Source organism: Rattus norvegicus, chromosome 8, assembly GCF_021556685.1.
Source record: "Rattus norvegicus strain SHRSP/BbbUtx chromosome 8, alternate assembly SHRSP_T2T, whole genome shotgun sequence".
Classification (NCBI taxonomy): domain Eukaryota; kingdom Metazoa; phylum Chordata; class Mammalia; order Rodentia; family Muridae; genus Rattus; species Rattus norvegicus.
Window position 1 is genome coordinate 30,098,282 of NC_141541.1, and position 26,053 is coordinate 30,124,334.

General features: G+C 43.5%; 1 pseudogene; it reads left to right on the plus strand.

Annotated features, from left to right (window-relative positions):
* The first annotated feature begins 5,629 nt into the window (after positions 1-5,629).
* The window catches only part of LOC148003998 (uncharacterized), a 42,448-nt pseudogene continuing 22,024 nt past the window's right edge, over positions 5,630-26,053 (plus strand).

Sequence of the window (26,053 nt, forward strand, 5' to 3'; positions counted from 1 at the left end):
TGGAAGCTCTAGTGTGTCACAGTATGTCCCAAAGTATACCATTATTCTGCTTGCAAATATTCATTGCAATAAGTTCTGGTTTGAGGCCTCCGGCTTCTGCTACACCATCAATATTGGAACTTCTTGGGAACTCCTCTTGGATATCCTGTTGTTGCCTTGTGTCAGGGAGATGCTGTAGTTTTAGATCTGTAGGCCTGGCCTCTTCACTCACTCCAAAAGTTCGTTGATGGGGTAAATGTTGGGATGACTAGCTCAAAGCCCTGCCTCTGGGCCTGAGAGGTGTCTGAGCTGGTCAGCCTGCCAGCTTTCCCATACCCACACCAACAGGGCAAGCCCTGCTCCAGCTCAGTCATCCAATGTCGCAACCAGCAATGGGCAGAGCCAGCCCTCCTGCTGTCATGTCCTTGGATCTAGGGCTATTCGATCCCATGTCATCAGGGCCAACTCTACTATGCTTCCCCGGGCTAGGTGTAGGGCCTGCTTTCCTGAGTGCTAGAACGGGTGAGGGGCAGGGCCAGCTCTCCCAGTCTCATAGCCTTGGGGCCAGCTCTCCTGCCTTCCATAGGTGAAAAGGGGTGAGGGGAGCACATCTTTCCCTCTCCCATGTCACCATACAGCAGACAAGTAGTGGGGGCTGGCCCTCCCATGCTGACAGGGTGAATAACACGCAGCTCCCACAACCAGGATCAGCTCCACTGTGCTTCCAGGGTGATGTGCTGGACACCCTCTCTCTAGTAATACAGCTGGGTGTGGCCAGCTCCCCTGCTGTCCTGTCCTCAGGGGCAGCTCTCCCATTATACTCAGTTGAGGGATGGGGCCAGTTCTGCACAGCCCTCAGACATCAATATGGCCCTGGGTGACACCCCAGACCAGGGAGGTCCACTTGGCCTTTGGTGGTAACAGGTCCCTGCTGCTGCAGGGCCACAGAGTCAGACATGGCCCTCAGTGGCAGCACAGGCTAGGACCTCACAGTGCTCTTAGGCTGCATCACCATCTTCTCACATCAGGGTATTTTTCACTGTCCTTGAGTCTCCAGTTCTGCCTCACTTCATTGTGCTCATTACTTGCTCCTCTTAGTGGCACCTGGGGTCTCTTGGTGTCAGAGGCCATCTCAGGTATGCTATGCCCTACCTGTGCAGTGTGGCACCGGGCAGAGTTCGTCTTGGGCACGGTCTGTTTGGGCCTGAGTGGTGCCAGACTGGTGTTCATCTCAGGCTAGCTAGCTCCCTGTCAGAGCTCCACAACACAGGCTGGTGATCCGTCTCAGGCTTGTTCTCATCCAGGCTGCAGCCCCAGCTCCAGCCCCAGCCCCAGTCCCAGCCTCAGCCTCAGCCCTAGCCCCAGGGCCAGCCATAGCTACAGTCCCAGCCCCAGCCCCAGCCCCAGGTAGGGGTAGTCTTATCTTGGGCTTGCCCCAGGCTAGCCTGCACTACACAACCCCAGGTGTCATCTTGTTACAGGCTCACTCCTGCCTCCAGGCCATGTGGTCCTGAGTCAGGGTTGTCTTTGCCTGGGTTCGCTCCTGACCCCAGACTTTTTATTCTTCAAATATATCACATGAATGACCCTGATAGAGTCTTTACTTTTTGTCTGAAACTTTACAAGCCAGGGAGGGCTTCATCATCTACACCTCTCTCAACGTTCCTGTCTTCCAGGATTCCCTTACAGTGCACTGATCTCTGAGAATGCAATGGCTTTTCCAGCCCCAAATCCCAGATAACTTCCATAATCCCTCCCAAAGCAAAAAATAGTTAACATTCTTCAATGGTCTCTGCTTCAGTTTTATATCCAGGCCCTACCTTGGGTTCTTGTCCCAATTTCCTGCTATGATGGACTGTAAGCTATATGATAAAATAAATCTTTCCACGCCAAGTGCTTGGCTACTGGTTGGTGGTTTACCATAGAGCAACAGGGAAGCAAACCAGGATATAACTTAGTACCCGAGAGTGGGCTACTGCTGTGACCAAGGCAACTATCACGTACTATCTAACACCATATACTTTAGGAAAGAACAGGCCATTGTAAACAGTAACCATATTGGTTGCCTGTGCAGAAAGATTTATTTTATCCTAGAGCTTACAGTCCATCATAGCGGGAAATCAGGATGAGAGCCCAAGGAAGAGCCTGGAGGTAAAACTGAAGCAGAGACCATCCAAGGACGCTCAGTATTGCTGATTTGCCATCCAGGAATTGCTCAGTTTGTTTTCTTACACAACCCAGGACCCAAGGTGGGCTGGACCTTCCCATATCAGTCATTAATCAGAAAATACTTGCCTACAGGACAACCCAATGGAGGTGTTTTTCCCAGTTGATGGTCCCTCTTCTCACATGACTCTAGCTTGTGTCACCCTGATGAAACACTGCATGCAGCATCACAGCTATCTTGTCACGTTCTGGCTGAGTTCAGTGTTCAAACAGTTGCACTTCCATGGATTAATGGAAGTCACTTTAACGGAGTCCTGGATTCCTTCAACATTGAGGCTTCCCCTAATTTCTCCTTTAAGGACTAAAAGAAAACCCTAATTGGTGAAACAGCAGGGTGGGGTGAACCCTGCAGGGGTAGAGCTCTGGAGGCCAGGCAGGCCCATGGGTAGTGTAAATTGGCTTCCTGCTTTCTGAGCTTGGTTACTGTTTACAACGGCCCTTTCTTTCCTAGTATATGGCGTTAGATAGTTCATGATGACCTACAGCACAGAGCTCTTCTCTGGAGTCATTGAAATTTGGTCCATAGCCACAAGGCTCTCCCTTGTGAGTCTGCCTAACTGGTAGTTGCTGCTTCTCCACCCCCGACGATTGCTCCTTCAGCATCTCTTCTGCCTGTTCTGCTCTCCGGGCTGCCCCTCAGACAGAACCAAACAACACTTGGCAGCCCTTGGCGTATCGTCCTCCCGTATCGTGTTATTTGACGTTAGGAGTTTGGGGAGTTGCTGTCCTCAAACATCTGCTTGACTGTTCCAGTCCTCCAATAGTCACTTCCTGTAGGGGACACGGCGTGAGAGTGATTCACTTTAGCAGGTAGGAGGCTTCAGTGAGGAAGTCCAGCAGGTGGTGTTGGATCATAGCACACTGCTTCAGACCTCTGACTGTGCTCCCTTCAGACTTCCTTCCATAACCATGCCTTTCTCACATGGCCACAGAGGAAGTGAAGGGCCAGAGGGGCTTTAGAACTTCCTGTACACATTTGCTCTTGGCTGGCACTTCCACAGGGGAATCTCATAGCCATTGCACCTTATTCTTTGGGGGGCGTTTTTTTATAAAACCCCACAGTCATCCCTGTGTCCTAAGTGCTGGCTTAAACAGCAGGTCAACTGGAACACCCAGTGTAGGGGACAGACAAGGCCTAAGAGGAGAGAAGCTCGAGAGAGAACTGAAAAAACAGCCTGCTTTGTGAGTGTACCTTTGTGGTGTTCCCAACAATTCCTCAAGGGACAAGATCTCTCCTTTTCAACAATGCGATTTCAATGTATTAAAGTGAATGACTTGGTCATGTATGAAAAATAAAAGACACAAAAGTGGGAGGGGATATGGCAGGATCTGGAAGGCATTGGGAGGTATTCTTGAATATAATCAAAATTAATTGTTTACAAGTATGAAATGCTAAAAAACAAATAAAAATGTTTAAAGAATGAATTACTTAGTTGATGACAGAATTACAGAAGCTAAAATGTCTTGATTGTTACTATTGCTGTATTTTTGTTGCAAGTAGGTGAACTCTGGACTTGGCTTATCTTGACTAAAAATACTATCAAAAAAGTCGTCATCTTATTTAAGAAGGAAAGCCTCGTCTCTCAAGCATTGTGTTACTGCCCCCGTGGGAGATCAGTGGGCCTTGTATCATGATCAGTCATATGCACATTCTTATTTCTGATTACAACCGTGACTCTGCCTTCAAGATGTTTTGAACACGCAAAGATGAATTACTCATGATGTGCAAGCCGATCACAAATCCTTCTGAGACAATTGTAGAAGTGATCTGTTACTTCTCAGTAGGTATTATCATCCCGTGCTACCATTTGACATGAACAAAGGAAGAGCACACACACAAAAGGAAGAGCTCTTCTTCTTTAAACTTAACAGTCTTGACCATTTTCTGACGTCAGCCTGCAAGCCACTCCTCTTTTCAACGTTTGTTGATTGACTTTTTGATTTTGGATTTTAGAATTATCTCTCTTTTTTCCTCCCATTTATTTATTTATTTATTTATTTATCTATCTATCTATCTATCTATCTATCTATCTATCTATCTATCTATCTATTCATTCACTTTACATCCCAATCATAGCCCTCTCCGTCCTCTCCTCCCAGTTCCACCCGCCCATCCCCATTCCTTTACACTCCCCTTCCCTTCTCATCACAGAAGGGGAACACCCACATACCCCAGTATCAATCTTCCCCAGCACATCAAGTTGCACCAGGACTAAGCACATCTTCTCCTACTGAAGCCAGACAAGGCAGCCCAGCTTGGGAAAAGGAATCCACAGGCAGATGAGAGAGTCCAAGTGGCAGACAGATCTCACTCTTAGGGGACCCACATGAGGACCAAGCTGCTCATCCACGACATATGTGTAGGGGGTCCTAGGTCCTGTCTATACATACTCTTTGGTTGGCAGTTAAGTCTCTGTGAGTTATTTCAGAGGTAAAAATAAAACCTATGCATATATCTTAATGGACTTGTCTGGGAATCTCTGTGGCATGCATTTCCAAAAGTGGGAGTTTGGCGTTGAAGAACAGCTACACTGGGATATTGCTGAATTGCCTATAATTGGTACATGAGTAAGCATACTACTATACCACCAAACACTAGCGATTGAAAAAAAGCCATAGCCTTTATCATTCTTCCCGATTGAAATTACTTTTTCCTCCCTTTTGAACATCTGTAAAATAGGATGAACACCAGCTCCATGCCTTGTCATGGCTTTCCTTAAAACTTATAAAAAAGCACAGTCCTTTGTAAATTTCAACTTCATAGGTGTAAAACCTAAAAGTTGGGAAGAGTTTGATTAAAGCTTCAGGGTAAGAATGTAACCTTATCTCCGCTCTATTCTTCCGTATGAGTATGCGTCTGTATCCTGGCTCAGTCCTGCTTTCATCTGTTGAAGGTTTGCTCTGGTGAAGCAGAAGATGCCCATATCCCTGGGGATGCTTTATTGGAGTTGTTGATTCTAGATCTGAGAAGTCTCCAAATGCCTCCCCTACACCAGGCAAATAGAAGCCAGATCTGGTTATCCCTAAGGTTTGACTTTTCACAGCATGTCCAGTGTGTTTAGGTTCATTTCTAATACTCTGACCAGAAGCAAAGTGGAGATGAAAGGGTTTAACCATCTCACAGCTCTTCAGTCACAATCCATCATTGATGGAAGTCAGGGCAGGACCTCAAGGCAGGAACTAGAGGCAGGAACCATGGAGGAATTCTGCTTGCATGTTCATGCCTAACTAGGTTTTCTTTTTCTCTTTCTTTTTCTTTTTCTTTTTCTTTTATGTACCTAGATTTTTTTTAAACCATCTGTCTGAGGAACAGTGGAGCTCACAATGCAAATCTCTCACAGACATGCCATGCCCAGAGACCAGACTGAACTAGTAAATTCCTCAGGGTTTCCTTCCAAACAATTCCAAGCCATGACAATTTAACATGACTGGGCCCCTTTCACACAAAGGTACCAACACCCTGCTTCCCAGCACCAGCAGTGAAGATGTCACACCCTCCTCACCTCCCTTAGCAGCCAAGTCCTCCAACCCCAAGAACCTGCAGGTCTACTTTGACGTGGACATGGGTGTAGAGTGAGTTGGCCGAATTGTTTGCAGATATTGTTCCCAAAACCGAAGAAAAATTTTGTGCGTTGCATACTAGAGAGAAAGACATTGGATCCAAACTGGGAAATGTTTCTGCTTTGAGGGATGATCTTCCCATCGAATTATTAAGGAATTTATAATTCAGGGTGGAGACTTCTCAAATCAGAATGAGACAGGTGGAGAAAACATTTGTGCTGACAAATTTGAAGGTAAAAATTTTTTGTCTAAGTGTGATTGGGAGGATTTGCTGAGGGTGGCAAATGCAGGCCACAGAACACACGGTTCTGTGGTGGTTTGACTATGCTTGGCCCAGGGAGTGTGGCCTTGTTGGAGTAGGTGTGACCTTGTTGAAGGAAGTATGTCACTGTGGGTGTGAGCTTTAAGACCCTTGTCCTAGCTGCCTGGAAGTCATTCTCCTAGCTACCTTAGGAATAAGATGTGGAACTCTCGGCTTCTCCACCTCCACGTCTGTCTGGATGCTGCCATGCTCCCACCTTGATGATAATAAACTGAACCGCTGAAGCTGTAAGCCAGTCCCAGTTATATATTGTTTGTTTATTCTTTTTTTATAAGAGTTGTCTTAGTCATGGTGTCTGTTTACAGCAGGAAAACCCTAACCAAGACAGGTTCTCAGTTCTTTATCCTAATTTGAATGGAAAATGTGATATATGGTTAAGAATTAAAGAACTAGATATGGCAAGCATGCTTGAAAATGGAGGCATGAATGGTGAAAAACCTGCCAAACTGTGTTACTGCAGATGATGGAGAATTGAAAGAAGGCGATGACTGAGGAACAGCCCCCAAAGACACTGTGGTGAGAGCCAGTAAGATTTCCCAGAAGACGCAGATATAGATTTAAAGAATGTAGATAAAGCTTTATTAGTAGCTGAAGACTTAAAAATATTGGAAACACCGTTTTTCAAGTCTCAGAACCGGGAGATAGCTATTAAGAAGATGAGAAGGTTTTAAGGTACGTGGCTAGTTCAAAGGCTGTTAATTAGAAAGCAGGGACATCCAGACTACAACATACAGCCTTAAGTTGTGTGCTGCATATTGGGGCTTGTAAATCGAAGATGACAAATTGGCAACGAGATTACTGTTTAGAAGGGCCTGAAATGGATATGCCATCAAATACAAAAGTACTATATGGAAAAGCACAGGATGGCAAGGATAAAAATATGATCAGGAGTTGGCTGATCTTAAGAAGGTGCAGGAGATAACCCCAGGAGCTAAAGCTAACCAGGCAGAACTGCTTAAATTCAACAAATGTTAAAGGAACAGAAAGATAAAGAGAAGGCAGTGTATGCACAAATGTTTGCTTAATAAGGATTAAACTTCCCTTAAATGTTGTACATTGATTAAACAAAGGACAGTGCATATTACTGGCTACATGATCTCTGATGTGTCCCTTGCTCTTTGCCACTGCTTACCTGGAAGTGCTGACATTAGTCTCTTCTTAACAAAGAATTATGAAATTCAGTAAAGAAAACCACAACTGTGACATCATATAAGTGAGATTGCAACATTTGTGGCTTTTTGCTTATTATGAAATAAGTGGAGATTCACATACTATTGTAAAACGTATTCGGGAGTCTCTGTGCCCACCCAGAATATCCCAGTGTCATTCTGTTGACACACAGCACTGATAACAGGATGTCACCACTAATGGTCAAGACACAGCCCATTCTTGCCAGTGCCCAGCACTGCACACTGCTTTGGGGAACTGGTCTACTTCCTGCATGCACCCCTCCTTCACCATCTGGAAAACTCTAACCTTGTGTCTGTTTTTATAATTCTGTCTTTTCAAGAATTTTACACGCGCGGAATCCAACAGTGTGTCATGTTGTATTGGCTTTTCTCACTCATCATGATTCCCGGGACATCAAGAGGTTGTGCACATAGGTGATGTACTGAGAAGTATCCTATGGTATGAAGCACTGCAGTTTAATCATTCGCCCACTGAAAGACGTCTGAGCCGTTTCCACTTGGCATATTTATTATGGATAAATCTGCCATGAAAGTTATATACAAGTCTCCATATGGACCCAAGCATTTCTCTGAGATAATGCCTTGAAGACCAGTAGTTGATCGAATGCACACCACACACACACACACACACACACACACACACACACTCACACACCACACACACATACATGCACACACACTCACACACCACACACACATACATGCACACACCACACACACACACACATACACACACATACACACTACCACACACCACATACACACACCACACACACCATACACCACACACACACCACACACACACCAGGCACACCACACACACACACACACATACACACACATACATACATACATACATACATATACACACATACATATACATCCCACACACACACCAAACACACCACACACACATACACATACACACACACCACACATATACACACATATACACACATACACACACACCACACCACACACACACACCACACACCACACACACCACACACCACACACACCACACACATCACACACACACATACACACACACATCACACACACACATACACACACACATCACACACACATACACACACACCATACCACACACACACATACACACATATACACACACATATATACACATACATACACACCACACACATACGCCAAACACATACGCCACACACACACACCACACATACACACACACCACACACATACACACACATACACACCACACACATACACCACACACACAATCACACACAGCACACCCATACACCACACACATACACACACACCACACACACATACCACACCACACACACACACCACACCACACATACACACACATGTACCACACACACACACACACACACACACACACCACACCACACACATACACACATATACACCTCCCACACTCCCACACACCTCCCCACCCCATTTCTAAACACTTTTCGGTGGCTGGTTCACTAGCTGTGCAGGAGCGTGATCCAGCTCCTCTTCCCCTGGAAGCTGTTGGGTGCCAACACTGTGTTTTACTTTGGTCACTGTACTAGGGGTACAGTAGTGCCCTGAGTGTTCAGTGTACCCCATACTAATGATATCTCGTCTGCTCATGTCTCACTGGGCATCTGTGCATCTTCTTTGCTGAAGTGTCTCTTCATGGTTTTTATCCACTTTCTACTTGTCTGTTTTATTTTGGATTGTTCCATTTTGAGAATTATAAAAATATACTATAGATATCCATCATTCATCTTCTGCTCTGTAGTTTGTCTTTTTGGCATCTTTTAAAAAGCAAGTCTTTGTAGAGTAAAAATTAAAGTGCTCTGTGTGTGTGTGTGTGTGTGTGTGTGTGTGTGTGTGGTGTATGTGTGTGTATCTGTGTGTGTGCATGTGTGTGTGCGTGTGTGTATGTGGTGTATGTGTGTGTATCTGTGTGTGTGCATGTGTGTGCGTGTGTGTATGTGTGTGTGGTGGTGGTATGTATGTTTGTGTGTGTTTGTGTGTGGTGTGTGTGTGTGTGTGTGTGGTGTGTGGTGGTGTGTATGTTTGTGTGTATGTGTGTGTATGTGTGTGATGTGTGTGTGTGGTGTGTGTGTGCATGTGTGTGTGCATGTGTGTGTGCATGTGTGGTGATGGTGGTCGTGTGTGTGTGTACGTGTGTGTGTGTGTGGTGTGTGGTGGTGTGTATGTTTGTGTGTGTGTGTATATGTGTGGTGTGTGCATGTGTGTGGTGTGTGTGTGGTGATAGTGGTGGTGTGTGTGTGTATGTGTGTGTGTGTGGTGTGTGGTGTATATGTGTGTGTGTGTGTGTGTGTGTGTGTGTGTGCATTATTGTAGGTTCTTTAGCCCCCCTCCTCACTTCTCTCTTTCAGTGCTAGGATCAAACCTAGAACGTTAGAACATTATAATTTACGAAGGAGCAATCTCTTCTGCCCCAAAGCTTTGATTATTTATTATGTCACCAGTTTATTACTTCGTGCTGTGCTGGAAGAAATACAGACAAAAGCCATGTAAGGGAGGAAGGTGTTTGAGCTCCCAGTTTGTGGGCACAATCCATTGTGATGGGATCATGGTGGCGGGAACGTGAGGCAGCTCACATGGTCCACAGTCAGGAGGCAGAGAGAGATGATTGCTGCTTATCTCCCTCCTCACGGTAATAATAAACTATGATTTTATTTATTTTATTACAACCCAGGGCCCCAGCCGATGTGATGGTGCCGCCTACTTTCCAGGTGGGACTTCTAATAAAGACATCCCTGGCAGGCACGCTCAGAGGCTCCTTCTTCCCATCGACGACCTCATCAAAATCGACCTCATCAGCTCAGTCAGCTGACTATGGAAAACTAGGTATTGCCCCTTATAACTATGTTTGGGAGCTCCAGTTCTTCACACACCAATGAGCTTCCAGTTGGAAACTGGCATTATATATGGTGGGATAAGGCTATGGCCCCAGTCACCCTATTTTATCTGACTCTCTAAAACACTCTTCCAGCAGAGGAAGTGACCGTGGCCCCAATTAATCACTACCAGGAAAGGTAAGTGCAGACTCTGGCTTCCATGACATGCAGGGGAAGATCCTTTGTTCTGGGAGGAGTTGGGGTTCCAGCTCTCAAGCATCTACTGCCAAACTTAGCAACTTGGCAACACAGTGAAGTGGATCATTTGGCTGCCCTGGTAAAAGGGAACTGGGCTCAGTGCTGCTTAGCATAACAAGAGAGGCTCCTCTCACTAACCTAGAAAGGAAAACCAGAGCTCTACATGTCAAGCGTGGTTTCCGCCCAATGCTTATTTCTTTGTAGCCATTGTAAAGTCAAAAAAAAAAAAATAAAATCACTCATCAGTCATTGCACAACCATGAGTATCACATATGTGTGCCCTCGGGTGACTGCCCCGACCCTAGGAAGAAGTATTTGCATTCTGCTGTTCGAATAAGAGGTCAGACACGTCTGAGTTTGGCACAGCCATACCTCATTAACTGCTGTCTTAGCAAGGCTATGAACAGGGCCTTTTCCACTGTCAAAAGTGTCTCAGGCTAACACAAGCAGATTCTGGCATCTTGCAGCCAGAACAACTTGAATTCTAGTGTTTCAAAGAAAGCTTGCAGAAAGCAGAGATTTTCACGACTTCACTACGAGCTTACTGGTTTCTTTTAAAACCTAAAGCAATTAATGGTTTTAGCAATTACAAAATGTTGTGTTTCTTATTTAAGCATTATTTATATATTGTATGTGCGTGAGTGGATGTATGTATCACACACAATCATGCACGTACGACAGCACGTGTAATGAGGTGAAAGGACACAAAGGATGGCTTGTTGGTTTGTTCTTTGTAATACATGGGTCCTGGGGTTTGAATTGAATTCAAGACATCAGACTTGGTGGCAGACACTTTATCTGATGAGCTATCTTGCTGACCCTGAATTTTTCTTTTGGTTTTGAAAAAGTCCCATCTTTGTCATAGGTTGCTCCCCTACCATACACCCCTCCCTCTCCCTTCATCCATCCATTCACCCATTTTCCTTCCTTCTTTTCTTTCTTTTCTTTCTTTCCTTCCTTCCTTCCTTCCTTTCTTTCTTTCTTTCTTTCTTTCTTTCTTTCTTTCTTTCTTTCTTTCTTTCTTTCTTTCTTTCTTTCTTTTCCTTGAGCTTAATAGTGACTGAAATTTGCATTTGAAATTAAATCCCCTGTCTCTGGTTTATCCTAGGAGTTCAGCCTGATTGTGGGAGAAATTTTATACTCTGTCAGGTGATCTGACCTTTTTGAGGCATCAATTCACCGTCTTGCTGGACTTGGCTGCTCAGGCTGACCTCTACAGCACCCTCTATACCTGCTTCCTACAATAGCCACTGAAAGCACTCTATACTCAGTATGGGTTTGGCTTGTCACCCTCCACCAACTGGCTGTGTGACATCAAGGTAAACTTGCTGCTTTCCCTCATCTTAGCACCATGCTGGGAACACAGAGGTCTATAAGAACGGGGCGGGTGGGGGGAGGACCCATGGCAGGACCTCACTGTCCCTTGGTCCCGACCTTTAAGCACTCTGCTCTGGCTACCCTGTCCATTCTCATCACATTTATCCTGTTCACGCCAGCGTGCAGATTAGGTTTCAGTTGTCCCCATTTCAGAGACTGGCGACCAGCCATCTGAGCCTGGCAAGCATTTCATGACTCCTTGATGCAGCAGGGAAGACAGCGAGACGGCTAGCACCAAGCCTGTCTTGCTCATGCACCCTGCGCATGTCTGCCAAGGGTTCTGAAGGCCTTTTTGTCTAGCTGTGGTGTCGTTGCTGGACACACTTTGCATGGCAATGCTCGGCTTTCCTGGAAAGCCCTCTGTTTCAGCTCCAGCAGCCATTTCTTTGTCTTTTTGGTGCCAGCCTGGATGAAAATGGGACAGTCCACTGGCCTTGGGGATCTTTCCCAAATCCAGACCAGAACCAGCCACTTTTCCTCCACATACTTTTGAAAGAAATATTTACTTTTAAATTTAAGCGTGAGTGTGTGTGTGTGTGTGTGTGTGTGTGTGTGTGTATGTGTGCACATGCCTATGTATGTGTATCTGCGTGTGCTTTGTGTATATATGGAGCTGCCTGTCTCCCCACTACCCAGTATTGGGGTTACGATATGTGCTGTCATGCCTGACTTTTTGCATGGGTTCGGGGAATCTCTGAGGTCATCATAGCTATGTATGCTCTACATGATTACATGGTTACACAGGTTTGTCAACTGTGCTGTTGCCCCAGCCTGTTGCTAGCAACTTTGCCACATTGCTGAATGTTGTATACACCATGCTCATTTCCCCTTGTTTAAAAAATAGCTATTTGAATTATATTTTCTTTTGTTTTTTATGATTATTTTTGGCTATTTAGTCAAGTTTTTAATAATTTCATGACAGTGAAAGTATGGTTTGGATTTACTTCATGGAGTTGACGTGATTTTTCCCTGGTCTACATACTATCCATGGAGTTGGCTCAACAGTTACGGGCATTCAGAGGACGCAGTTTGGTTTCCAGCACTAACATAGCAAGTTCAGTTCCTGATGATCTGATGCCCTTCTCTGACCTCTACAGGTGCCTGACGCGTGTGGTACACATAAACTCACAAAGGTGCATAGACGCACACATAATATTAAAACAAAAGAACCACCTCGGTACATTGTTCAGCTCCGTGCCCTTCCCCTTAATCCATACCTTTAAGTCTTTTTTTTTTCTTCCTTTTTTTCTTTATTAACTTGAGTATTTCTTATTTACATTTTGAATGTTATTCCCTTTCCCGGTTTCCGGGCCAACATCCCCCTAACTCTTCCCCCTCCCCTTCTATATGGCTGGATGGACAACCTTCCCAAAAATGGCCTTACTGAAAATGGTCTTTAACTCTGTCTGTATGGTCAGGACGAGACAGTCAAAATGGCCTATGCTTCCATCAAAGGAGAGGTAATTTGCTTAAAGAAAAGCAACTCATTCTGAAGGATCATGTGACAGAGTGATGAACTGGCTTCAAGGTCAACCTTGGATGCTGTTCCTCAGGTGCTATTTTGAGAAGCTCCCAGTGTCTCATTGGGACCTGGGGCTCACCAATAAAGACAAGGCAGCTAGCTCTTAAGGTTCAGAAATGTGCCTGTCTCTGCTTCCCCAGCACTGCGATTACAAGCGTGTGCCACTGTTCCCAACCTTTTACTTGGATGATAGAGATAGAACTCAGATCTGTATGAAAGTACCTCACTGACTAAGCTACCTCCCCAGCCTGTCTGGCTGCTTGCCTTTGTTCCTCTCTTCTTCCCTCCCTCCCTCTTTCCTCCCTTCCCTCCCTCCCTCTTTCCTTCCTTCCTTCCCTGTGTCTTGCTGTGTGAAACATGATCTCATGTACTCCAGGCTGTCCTGGAACTTGTTTTTGAATACACATGTATGTATAACAAATATAACCTGCTGAGTTCACTTTGTGTTGCTCTTATATATATATACATGTATTTAGGGATGACCACTTCGATTGTATAACCTACTGGGGCCTCATCTCTGGAGAAGACTCATTCTCTTGGCAGCTATTAACTGCCTGAAGGTCTTTATCTAGGGGTGGGACCTTGAGAGCTTCCTATGTATATCTCGTGTCAACTGGTGGTGTCATTCATTGTACAGGTCTTGTTTAGATGACTGTATTATAATTACACATCACAAGTTCATGGGTGCAACACTGCCTCATGTGTAGAAGCAACTACCTCATAGAAGATGTCATGGTCCTCTGGCTTTCACAGTCCTTTTACCTCCTCGTCCATGGTATCCTCCGAACCTTATATGTACCTTATATGTAGGGGTTGTATGATGGGTCAGCTAGGGATAGGTGTTCCATGGACAGTTGTATTTTGCATTCTGACTGTGCATTTCTGTGATGATCTTCATCTACTACAAAGAGAAGATTCCTTGATAGGGAGAACCACACTTGTCTGTGGATATAAGGATAGATATTTAATATGCAGTCGGGGGGGGGTTTCCTAGTTTAGGAACATGGCAGTGGTAGGTTCTTCTCTAGGGTCCATGATCTCACCAGCCACAAGTAGTGGGCTTGGTTTAATATTGAGCAAGGTTTAAGTGCAATTAGGTGGTTGTTGGTTACCCCAAGGATACAAGTGCCACTCTTGCACCCTTGGATGTATTTTGCCATGCTGGTCATTGTTGAAGTTTCTAGGTGTCCTCTAAGTATTTTATCAAATTGATACAAACAAGTTATCTACTGAGAAAATACCTCTATCAGATTGGCCTGTAGGCAAGTCTGTGAGCATTTTCTTGATTAATGATTGGTGGTGGTGATGGTGGGGGTCGAGGGGCTAGCTTATTGGAGGCAGTGCCACTGCTGGGCAGGTAGTCCTAAAACAAACAAGCAAACACAGTCTAAGCAAAGCATGAAGAGCAAGACAGTAAGTGGCACTATATCTTCTGTCCTTTGCCTCAGTTCCTGACCTCTCTTCTGTCGTGGGTGGGCCTAATGCTGCTCATATTCTGACTCTAAGTGTTGGCCTCCAAGATTTGGAGTTTGCAAGTAACCTTTAGAACCCAGGCCCCCAAGTTAATTTTGATTAGTGAGTAAAGATGCCAGCAGCCTAGGTGGGAAAAAGAGACATGGGAAAGTTTAGGTTTCCCAGGCTTGGAACCAGGAGGAGGAGAAAGAGGGAGAAGGAGAAGCCACCATGAAAGGTTAAGAATGCGCAGGAATAAGATCCACCATGGAAGAAGAAAAATGTGCAGGAGAGAGGAGAGCCGCCATGTAAAAGGGCCAAGAGAATGCAACCCAGAGAGCTGATCAACTGGGTCAAGAGTAGCCAAGATGGAAGATAGAAATTATGAAGTAATAACTCAGAGCTATTGGTAGGAAAGTGGATTTCAACAGCATAGAGATTAGACAGTTGCCCAACCTTAAGTTGTACTGCTAGGGCATATTAAAATATAAAGGCTGTGTGTGTTTCATGCAGGAACATAAATGGTCAAAGGCAGGAAGGAACCCTGTGCTGGGATTTATTAGTTATTTTCTACTATAAGCTTCCTTTTATGCTGTTCTGAGATCGGGATGTAAAAGCCACAGGAACCATCTCCTCCATGAGTTGCTTTGACTCCTTGTGTTTTGTCACAGCAACAGGAGGTAAATGCCATACTAAGATGTGTAGCTGGGTAGGACTTCAACTGCTCTTCTCCCGTGGCAGCTTGCAGAACGCCATAGTAGTCCTCAGGCAAGAGACTTTCAGGTCAGTTCCAGCTTGTTTCCCCCAAGTAGTGTGAAAGACTCTAAGGTGTCTTCAGGGTTTTATGTAATTCCCAGGACTGGAAACTTGAAGGTCTCCTTGAGACACAGGGCATTAAAGAGGAGGTAAAAGAATAGAATGTTCTGATGGAGAAGCACTTTAAGACACAGGATATTTACAGGGAGGTGAAAAAAAATAGTGCTAAAGCCAGATGAAACATTGCATCCTGCAGCGAACCTCAGGAAGTAAACAACTCAATGCCCTCAGGAAGTCCACGAAATCTATCAGATTAACTAGGTTCCTCTTCTCCAAGCATGTATAAGCTGTAAGGACTACTGAAAGACACTCTCAGACAAGTAGAGCTTCCTGGAAGATGCTCAGATCAGCTGAATTACCTGAAAAAAAACAAAACAGGCAAGCTGCCTAGGAAAAGCAGAGACTAGCTGCACTGTTTTAGAAGAGGATCAACAACTAAGTCATCTGAAAAGACTACTTTCTAACCTGTTATGCTGTCTGCAAGTTGTGAAGTGAGCTCCGGGATTTTAGTTTCATGATCTGTCAGCCATGCTGGGGTATGCTTTTGGTGATACAGCTGTCCTTGAGTCATTCTGATCCTGTAAGTAATCCCTCAACCATAATCATTTTTAGCAATCCTAATTTAGCTCATTGGCTCACCATGTTGAACCCTGGTGGTATCGGTACTTCGGTCTGTCATTGGTTCCCTATTTGGAGTGAGTAAACATATTCATGTCTCCCCAGGAATTGTTCCACACAGGAGCTGGCAGAATGATGAGCAGCAATACTGAAACCTTGAGGCTCAAGACACTGATGTTACGGGTCGGGTTAAGCTCAGTTTATTGCAGTTACCTGTCAGAGAAACCTACCTTAAACTAGCTTCAGCCAAACAGACTGGAAAGCAGTCTCTGAGAAACTCAATGCTTGGCTCTCTTTATCACGACCTCTCTTGTTTTCTTTGTCTTTCTCATTCTATCTACAGATAGGTTTGCACCACTTTGTATGGCCTGGGGACACGAATGGCTGCTTCATGGCCCAGAGTCTTTATATACCTGTCTTAGAATCCAGCCTACTAAAAGAACCAATTAGTAGCTTAGTTACAATTCCAGGTCCAAGTAACTTTGGCTGGGGAGGCCACTGTCATGTGATAATGTGATTCTAGGTAATTATTAGTGGCTGCAGATCTGCCCCCACGGTAATCTGTTATCAAACTGCTGTACCCTTTCCTACAGCTCCATCACTGGCTGTGATGATGGAGGCAGCTTATGCAGTTATGTCTACCCAGCCACAGTGGGAAGCGTTCAGTCTGAACTACTGTTTGAAATGCCCGCGATGCCATCTTAGTTCAGGAGAGAAGGGTGTAAACCAATACATTTTGGGGTGCAATGAGGCATAAAAATAGACAGTCCAAAACAATTAAACTTAATTAAAATTACCTAATTTTTGGTTTGCATATATGCAAGACATATTAGTGGAAAAGGAGATTCATAATCTGTCACACCTTTCCAAAGTGCCATTTGCCCCTTTCCAAGTGGAGAGAAGACACCTACATTATTTTCTCATGACTCCTTGCAATGCTCAGCCTGCTGGGCCTCCCTGTGCCATTTCCCTTCTCATCTCCTTAGGCCCTATAGCCCTACAGTGTAGCACTCATTGGTTAGATACTGTCCTGCTTGCTCCCACCAACCATGTCCTGATTCTCTCTCTGGCTTCCTTCCAGTGTATCACAGACATGTTGTATCTTCTCTAGTCTTATGGGGGGAGTATTTCAATATTTGCTCTTAGCTGTTGGCACTATTTTGGGAAGTTATGGAACCTTTGGGGCATGGGACCCAGTTAGCTTATGTAGGCCTGGCCCTTGAGGATGATAGCCAAATTCCATTTCAAATATAGCTCTCTCTTTCCTGACCCACATAGGTATGGATAAACCTTGTTGCAAGCTTCCACTGCCATGTACCAAAGCCACTCTTCCAGCCGCCATGTCTTCCTCACTGAAATAGCCTGAAACTGAGCCAAAATAAACCCCTCCTCCCTTACATTGCATAAGCCAAGCTTTTGTCACTGTTAGGAGAAAAATCAATAATATAGCTACTGAAGACTAAACTTTTTTTTGCAGGGAAGAATGAAATTCTGAATGATCACTAGTAAAATTATCTTTAATTAGTCAGGTGTGGAAAGGAGAGAAAATTAAAAAAAAAAAACCTCATCCCTCTTTCAAGCAGAGGTGAGCAAGACCAAGTCCTTGCACATATGTACTTCCTGTTCAATAAAGAAGCCACTCAGTAACACAGATCAAAGGCCAGGAATTTCTTCATAGCACTGTGAGGGGCATTGAGAGAAAGCCACACAAGGGTTGGAGTGGCATCAAGAGGAGAAAGGGACTGGAGGCAGGAGATGGGAGATTTCGTAGGCAGCGTAGAGAATCAGAAGGCAGAAAAAGAGACTAGAGCAGGATCTCTGTAGACTGGACTGTTTATTCCAAAACAGCGAAGGACAAACACTCTCACCATGGGCAGGGGTACCACTGTGCTGGCAAGACTCTACAGGGGTGGGATCCAGGCTACAGCCACAGTGCCCCAGGGTGGTTTTGGGTACTAGGGTGCCCCGGTGGTTTGGGGTGTGATTGACCATTATCCAACTGAAGAATGTTATTGCAGCTGGGCTCCAATAGCAAGGTCATTTGTAGGAGTCCTGCCTTGTGATCAAGGAATTCTATCAGTAGATACCTATCATAGGACTAAACACACACAAATAAGGCTGCTGGTTTTCATTTACAGCTGAGAAAAAAAGTAGCTGAAAGATTAGTATAAGTTCCTCATCAGTGTTTCCCTGTTAGCAAGTATAATAAGTATAATAAGCTAGACCAGATCATTCCCAATTGACTTTACAAACCACACAGTGAGTCACCGTACTCTCCTAATGCCCTTTACTGAGTCCTCCCTTTCTCAAATCTTTTGTTAATGTTGTTTTAATTTTTAAATGTATTGGAAATAGATATCTAATACAATACATTCCAATATATTCTAATCAAACTTTCCTCTCCCCTGACTCCTCCCAGTTCCTTCCCTCTTCCCCTACCATCCAGATCCACCTCCTTCTCTCTATTCTTAGAAAATAAACAGGCACATTTGGTCTCCATCTGCACCCTGGAGCTAAGGATGTCCCACAGCCCTCTGTACCCAAAGAGGCCTGGTCTCCCAGGAGTTCTGTCACTCCTAAGCACACTGGTTAGACTACCACTTTCACTCCAACAACTGTCCAGAGAGGGACCCGACCGGAGCAAACAGTGCACAGAAACATGGAGTAGCCTGGGACAGGATCATTCTGGTCTCTTATCTGTGCCATGGAGCTAAGGCTATCCCACAGTCCCAAATCTGTTAGGAGAGAGCTGGTCTCCCAGGAGTGCTGACACACCTAGGATCACAGACTCACTGTCCCACAGGAAGGACAAGCTCTAGTCAGAAAGAGCAACACCAACTAACAACAGAGATAACCAGATGGCAAGAGGCAAGTGCAAGAACCTAAGCAACAGAAACCAAGGCCACTTGGCACCATCAGAACTCAGGTCTCCCACCACAGAAACTTGTCGATATTCTAACACACTGGAAAAGCAAGATTCTGATTTAAAAATCACATCTCATGATGATGCTAGAGGACTTTAAGAGGAATATAAATAACTCCCTTAAAGAAACATAGGAAAACACAGCCAAACAGATAGAAGCCCTTAAAGAAGAAACACAAAAATCCCTTAAAGAATTACAGGAAAACACAACCAAACAGGTGAAGAAATTGAACAAAACCATCCAGGATCTAAAAATAGAAATAGAAACAATAAAGAAATCACAAAGGGAGACAACCCTGGAGATAGAAAACCTAGGAAAGAGAATACAAGAGATAGAAGGGAGAATCTCAGATACAGAAGATACCATAGAAAACATTGACACAACCGTCAAAGAAAATGCAAAATGCACAAAGCCCTTAACCCCAAATATCCAGGACACAATGAGAAGACAAAACCTAAGGATAATAGGTATAGAAGAGAGCAAAGAGAGAAACAAGCCGAGAAAGAAATTAGGGAAATGACACCCTTCATAATAGACCCAAATAATATAAAGTACCTCGGTGTGACTTTAACCAAGCAAGTAAAAGATCTGTACAATAAGAACTTCAAGACACTGAGGAAAGAAATTGAAGAAGACCTCAGAAGATGGAAAGATCTCCCATGCTCATGGATTGGCAGGATTAATATAGTAAAAATGGCCATTTTACCAAAAGCAATCTACAGATTCAATGCAATCCCCATCAAAATACCAATCCAATTCTTCAAAGAGTTAGACAGAACAATTTGCAAATTCATCTGGAATAACAAAAAACCCAGGATAGCTAAAGCTATCCTCAACAATAAGAGGACTTCAGGGGGAATCACTATCCCTGAACTCAAGCAGTATTACAGAGCAATAGTGATAAAAACTGCATGGTATTGGTACAGAGACAGACAGATAGACCAATGGAATAGAATTGAAGACCCAGAAATGAACCCACACACCTATGGTCACTTGATTTTTGACAAAGGAGCCAAAACCATCCAATGGAAAAAAGATAGCATTTTCAGCAAATGGTGCTGGTTCAACTGGAGGTCAACATGTAGAAGAATGCAGATCGATCCATGCTTATCACCCTGTACAAAGCTTCAGTCCAAGTGGATCAAGGACCTCCACATCAAACCAGACACACTCAAACTAATAGAAGAAAAACTAGGGAAGCATCTGGAACACATGGGCACTGGAAAAAATTTCCTGAACAAAACACCAATGGCTTATGCTCTAAGATCAAGAATCGACAAATGGGATCTCATAAAACTGCAAAGCTTCTGTAAGGCAAAGGACACTGTGGTTAGGACAAAACGGCAACCAACAAATTGGGAAAAGATCTTTACCAATCCTACAACAGATAGAGGCCTTATATCCAAAATATACAAAGAACTCAAGAAATTAGACCGCAGGGAAACAAATAACCCTATTAAAAAATGGGGTTCAGAGCTAAACAAAGAATTCACAGCTGAGGAATGCCGAATGGCTGAGAAACACCTAAAGAAATGTTCAACATCTTTAGTCATAAGGGAAATGCAAATCAAAACAACCCTGAGATTTCACCTCACACCAGTGAGAATGGCTAAGATCAAAAACTCAGGTGACAGCAGATGCTGGCGAGGATGTAGAGAAAGAGGAACACTCCTCCATTGTTGGTGGGATTGCAGACTGGTACAACCATTCTGGAAATCAGTCTGGAGGTTCCTCAGAAAATTGGACATTGAACTGCCTGAGGATCCAGCTATACCTCTCTTGGGCATATACCCAAAAGATGCCTCAACATATAAAAGAGACACGTGCTCCACTATGTTCATCGCAGCCTTATTTATAATAGCCAGAAGCTGGAAAGAACCCAGATGCCCTTCAACAGAGGAATGGATACAGAAAATGTGGTACATCTACACAATGGAATATTACTCAGCTATCAAAAACAACGAGTTTATGAAATTCGTAGGCAAATGGTTGGAACTGGAAAAGATCATCCTGAGTGAGCTAACCCAATCACAGAAAGACATACATGGTATGCACTCATTGATAAGTGGCTATTAGCCCAAATGCTTGAATTACCCTAGATCCCTAGAACAAACGAAACTCAAGACGGATGATCAAAATGTGAATGCTTCACTCCTTCTTTAAATGAGGAAAAAGAATACCCTTGGCAGGGAAGGGAGAGGCAAAGATTAAAACAGAGACTTAAGGAACACCCATTCAGAGCCTGCCCCACATGTGGCCCATACATATACAGCCACCCAATTAGACAAGATGGATGAAGCAAAGAAGTGCAGACCGACAGGAGCCGGATGTAGATCGCTCCTGAGAGACACAGCCAGAATACAGCAAATACAGAGGCGAATGCCAGCAGCAAACCACTGAACTGAGAATAGGTCCCCTATTGAAGGAATCAGAGAAAGAACTGGAAGAGCTTGAAGGGGCTCGAGACCCCAAAAGTACAACAATGCCAAGCAACCAGAGCTTCCAGGGACTAAGCCACTACCTAAAGACTATACATGGACTGACCCTGGACTCTGACCCCATAGGTAGCAATGAATATCCTAGTAAGAGCACCAGTGGAAGGGGAAGCCCTGGGTCCTGCTAAGACTGAACCCCCAGTGAACTAGTCTATGGGGGGAGGGCGGCAATGGGGGGAGGGTTGGGAGGGGAACACCCATAAGGAAGGGGAGGGGGGAGGGGGATGTTTGCCCGGAAACCGGGAAAGGGAATAACACTCGAAATGTATATAAGAAATCCTCAAGTTAATAAAAAAAAAAAAAAAGAAGAGAGCAAAGATTCCCAACTTAAAGAGCCAGTAAATATCTTCAACAAAATTATAGAAGAAAACTTCCCTAACCTAAATAAAGAGATGCCCATGAACATACGAGAAACCTACAGAACTCCAAATAGATTGGATCAGAAGAGAAATTCCCCCTCATATAATAGTCAAAACATTAAATGTACAAAACAAAGAAAGAATATTAAAAGCAGTAAGGGAAAAATGTCAAGTAACATATAAAGGCAGACCTATCAGAATTACACCAGACTTCTCGCTAGAGCAGAGGCATTCCCCTACACTGGGGAAATGAGGTCCTTCCAATAATTCTCTTGTGTAAGTTTGTTCTGTGGTATGACTTTGTGGTATTGGTGGTATTTCAAGCTCAGGGATTGGTAGGGTTTCAGGCTCAGTGGTTGCTGGGGTTTGGGGACTCAGGGATTCATGGGGTTTTGTAGGTTTTCATAGTCCAGAGTAGGCTCGGAGCTTTTACTCTACTTGATTGTGGAAGTTGATTACTTCCATAAGCTTTGTGCCACTGTTGCCCTTGTGAATCTTGCAAGTAGGACACCCTAGACAAGAGGGATTTTAGGGGAGTGGTGTTCATCTTTCTCTTCTGGCAACAAGTAGAGCAGGAGGGAGGAGCATGAGGAAGAATGCTCGCCCATTTGGGTGAAGGCTCTAGGTAGGTATTGGCTCAGTTTTTCTGTGTTCAATGGATTGTGTTGGCTCAGCAACACCTTGATGCCAGGGTATGGAAAGGAAATTATACCCTTAGCAAGACCTGGGTTGTTTGGGGGTCCCATGGGACCCCTTTGGCCAAGAAATCAATTATATGTAGTTTCTGGTACTGAAAGCTTCATTTGGTGGTTAGAGATTTCCAATTGTGTCTCTCCTGTAATTTGGAGATTTCATTTAGATTGCCTTAATATGTGTACTAGGCTTCCAAATGACTCCTAAATAGCCCTTGAAGTCAATCGTGCCTTCCCATATCCCCTTCCTCGACCTTCTCCCTGCCCCTTCCTCGCTTGATCCTCTTGTTCCAGTCCCTTCCTTCCCACCATTTTCCATAACTATCTTTCTATTTCTCCTTCCTGTGGAGAGCTCTCCATCCTAATTAGTCTCTTACTTTATATCCAATCTCTTTGGTTCTATGTATTGTACTTTGCTTATGGGTAACATCAGCATAATAAGTGAATACACGCCACATTTGTCTCTCTAGGTCTGGGTTACCTTACTCAGGATGATTTTCTAATTCCATCCATTTACCTGCAAATTTCATGGTTTAATTTCTAGACTGTGTAATACCCTATCATGTAAATGTACCACATTTTCTTTATCCATTCATCTGCTGACAGATGTCTAGGTTGCTGCAAATTTCTGGCTGTTATGGATAGAGTAAGAGTGAACATGGTTAAGCAAATGTCTTTGTTGTAGGATGAAGCATCCTTTGGATATATGTCCAAAAGTGGTGGTATAACTGGATCTTGAAGTAGATTGATTCCCATATTCCTGAGGAACTGCCACACTGATTTTTATAATAGGTGTGCAATTTTGTACTCCCACCAGAGATGGAGGAACAGTCCCCTTACTCTACATTCTTGCTGGCAATAAAATAAAATTGATCTTGGCTATTCTGATAGGTGTTAAGATGACATTTCAAAGTAGTTTTGATTTGCATTTTCCTGATAATTAAGATAGTGAACATTTCTTTAAGTGCTTCTCAACATTTCCTCTATTGAGAATTCTCTATTTAGATCTGTACCTCATTTTTAAATTGTGTTATTTGCTTTTTTGCTATCTAGTTTCTCAAATTCTTTATATATTTTTGATATTGTCTCTCTATAGAATGGGTAGTTGGTAAAAATCTTTTCCCATTCTGTAGGCTGCTGCTGTATGCAAATGATGCCACACAGAAGGGTCTCACTTTCATGAGGTTCTATTTATTAATTGTTGATCTTAGTGCTTGTGGTATGGTATTCTGTTTAGAAAGTTATTTTTCTGTGCCAATGAATTTAAGACTATTATTGCTGGAGAGTTGGCTTAGTGGTTAAGAGCACTGACTGCTTTTCCAGAGGTCCTGAGTTCAATTCTCAGAAACCACATAGTGGATCACAACCATCTGTAATGGAATCCGATGCCCTCTTCTGGTGTGTCTGAAGACAGCTACAGTGTACTCCCATACATAAATCTCTAAAAAGAGAGGCTATTCTCCACATTATCTTTTATCAGTTTAAATGTATCTGGTCTTATGCTGAGGTCTTTGATTCATTTGGAGTTGAGCTTTGTGCAGGGTGATAAATAGGGATCCATTTGCATTTTTCTACAGGCAGCCAGCTGGATTAACCAGCACCATTGTTGAAAAAAACTTTTCCCCCCTCAGTATATATTTCTGGCTTCATTATAAAAAATGAAACAAAACAACAAGAACAACAAAAACCAGGTGTTCGTAGCTGTGTGGATTTATGTGTAAGTCTTGAATAGAATCCTATCGATCACCATGTATTTATGCAAATACATGCAGTTATTATTATTATAGTTCTGTAGTACATTTCGAGATTGGGGACAGTGAGACATCCCTCTAACAGTTCTTTTATTATTCAGGATTGTTTGAGATATCCTGGGATTTTTGCTATTTCATATGAAGCCAAAATTGTCCTTTCAAGTTCTGTGAAAAACTGTGTTAGAATTTTGATGGGTATTGCATTGAATCTGTAGATCATTTTGATGGTATGATGGTCATTTTTTACTATATTAATCGCACTGATTCATAAGCATGGAAGATCTTGCCATCTTCTGATATCTTCTTCATTTTTTCCTTCAATGTCTTAAAGATTTTTTTTAATCATACAAGGCTTTCAGTTGATTGGTTAAGTTACCCCAAGGTATTTTGTATTTTACTTTTTGGAAGTTATTTTGAAGAGTGTTTTCCCCCCAATTTTATTCCCTGTTTGTTTGTCATTTGTATATAGGAGGGCTACTGATTTTTGTGAGTTAATTTTATATCCAGCTACCTTGCTGAAAAGTGTTTATCCTGGGGGAATTTTTAGAATCATGGATATATATATATATCTCCCTTCCCTATTTGTATCCCTGTCTCCTTCAATTGCCTTATTGCTCTAGATAAAACTTCAGGCACAGGGTTGGGGATTTAGCTCAGTGGTAGAGCGCTTGCCTAGGAAGCGCAAGGCCCTGGGTTCGGTTCCCAGCTCCGGAAAAAAAAAAAAACTTCAGGCACTATACTGAATGGCTATGGAGCTAGTTGACAACTTTGTTTTGTTCCTGATTTTAGTGGTAATACTTTGAATTCCTCTCCATTTAAGTAGATGTTGGCTATGGGATTGCTATAAATTGCCTTTATTATATTGAGGTATGTCCTGTGTTTCTTCAATACTTTTAACACGAAGAAATACTGCATTTTGTCAAAGGGTTTTTCTGCATCTAAGACATAATCATGTCATTTTGTCATCCAGCTGGTTTATATGATAGATAACATTTATTGCTTTTAATATTTGAGCCATCTCTGCATCTCTGGGATGAAACTTTCTTGATCATAGTAGATTATCCTTTTGATGTTTTCTTGGATTTGTTTTTTGAGTATTTTATTGAGAAATTTTGTATCTGTATTCACAGAAAATTCATCTTTAATTTTCTCTCTTTATTGGACCATTATATGGCATACGAATTATGATAACTCTAGCCTTGTTAAATGTATTGGATAATTTCCCTTCTGTTTATATTTTGGGGAACAATTTGAAGAGTATTGGCATTACTTCTTCTTTGAAAGTCTGGTAGAATTCTGACCTAAAATAATTTGGCTGCCATCTCCTCCTCCTCCTCCTCCTCCTCCTCCTCCTCCTCCTCCTCCTCCTCCTCCTCCTCCTCCTCCTCCTCCTCCCTCCTCCTCCCTCCTCCTCCCTCCTCCTCTTCCTCCTCTTCCTCCTCCTCCCCCCTCCTTCTCCTCTTCCTCCTCCCCCCTCCTCCTCTTCTTCCTCTTCCCCCTTCTCTTCTTTGTCTGGTTGGGACACTTCTAATGACTGCTTCTGTTTTACTAGGCATTATAGATCTGTTTACTTGCTTATCCAATCTTGATTTAACTTTGGTAAGGAGTATTCAATGAGAAAACTATCCATTTCTTTGAGATATTTCCAATTTAGTGAAGTAT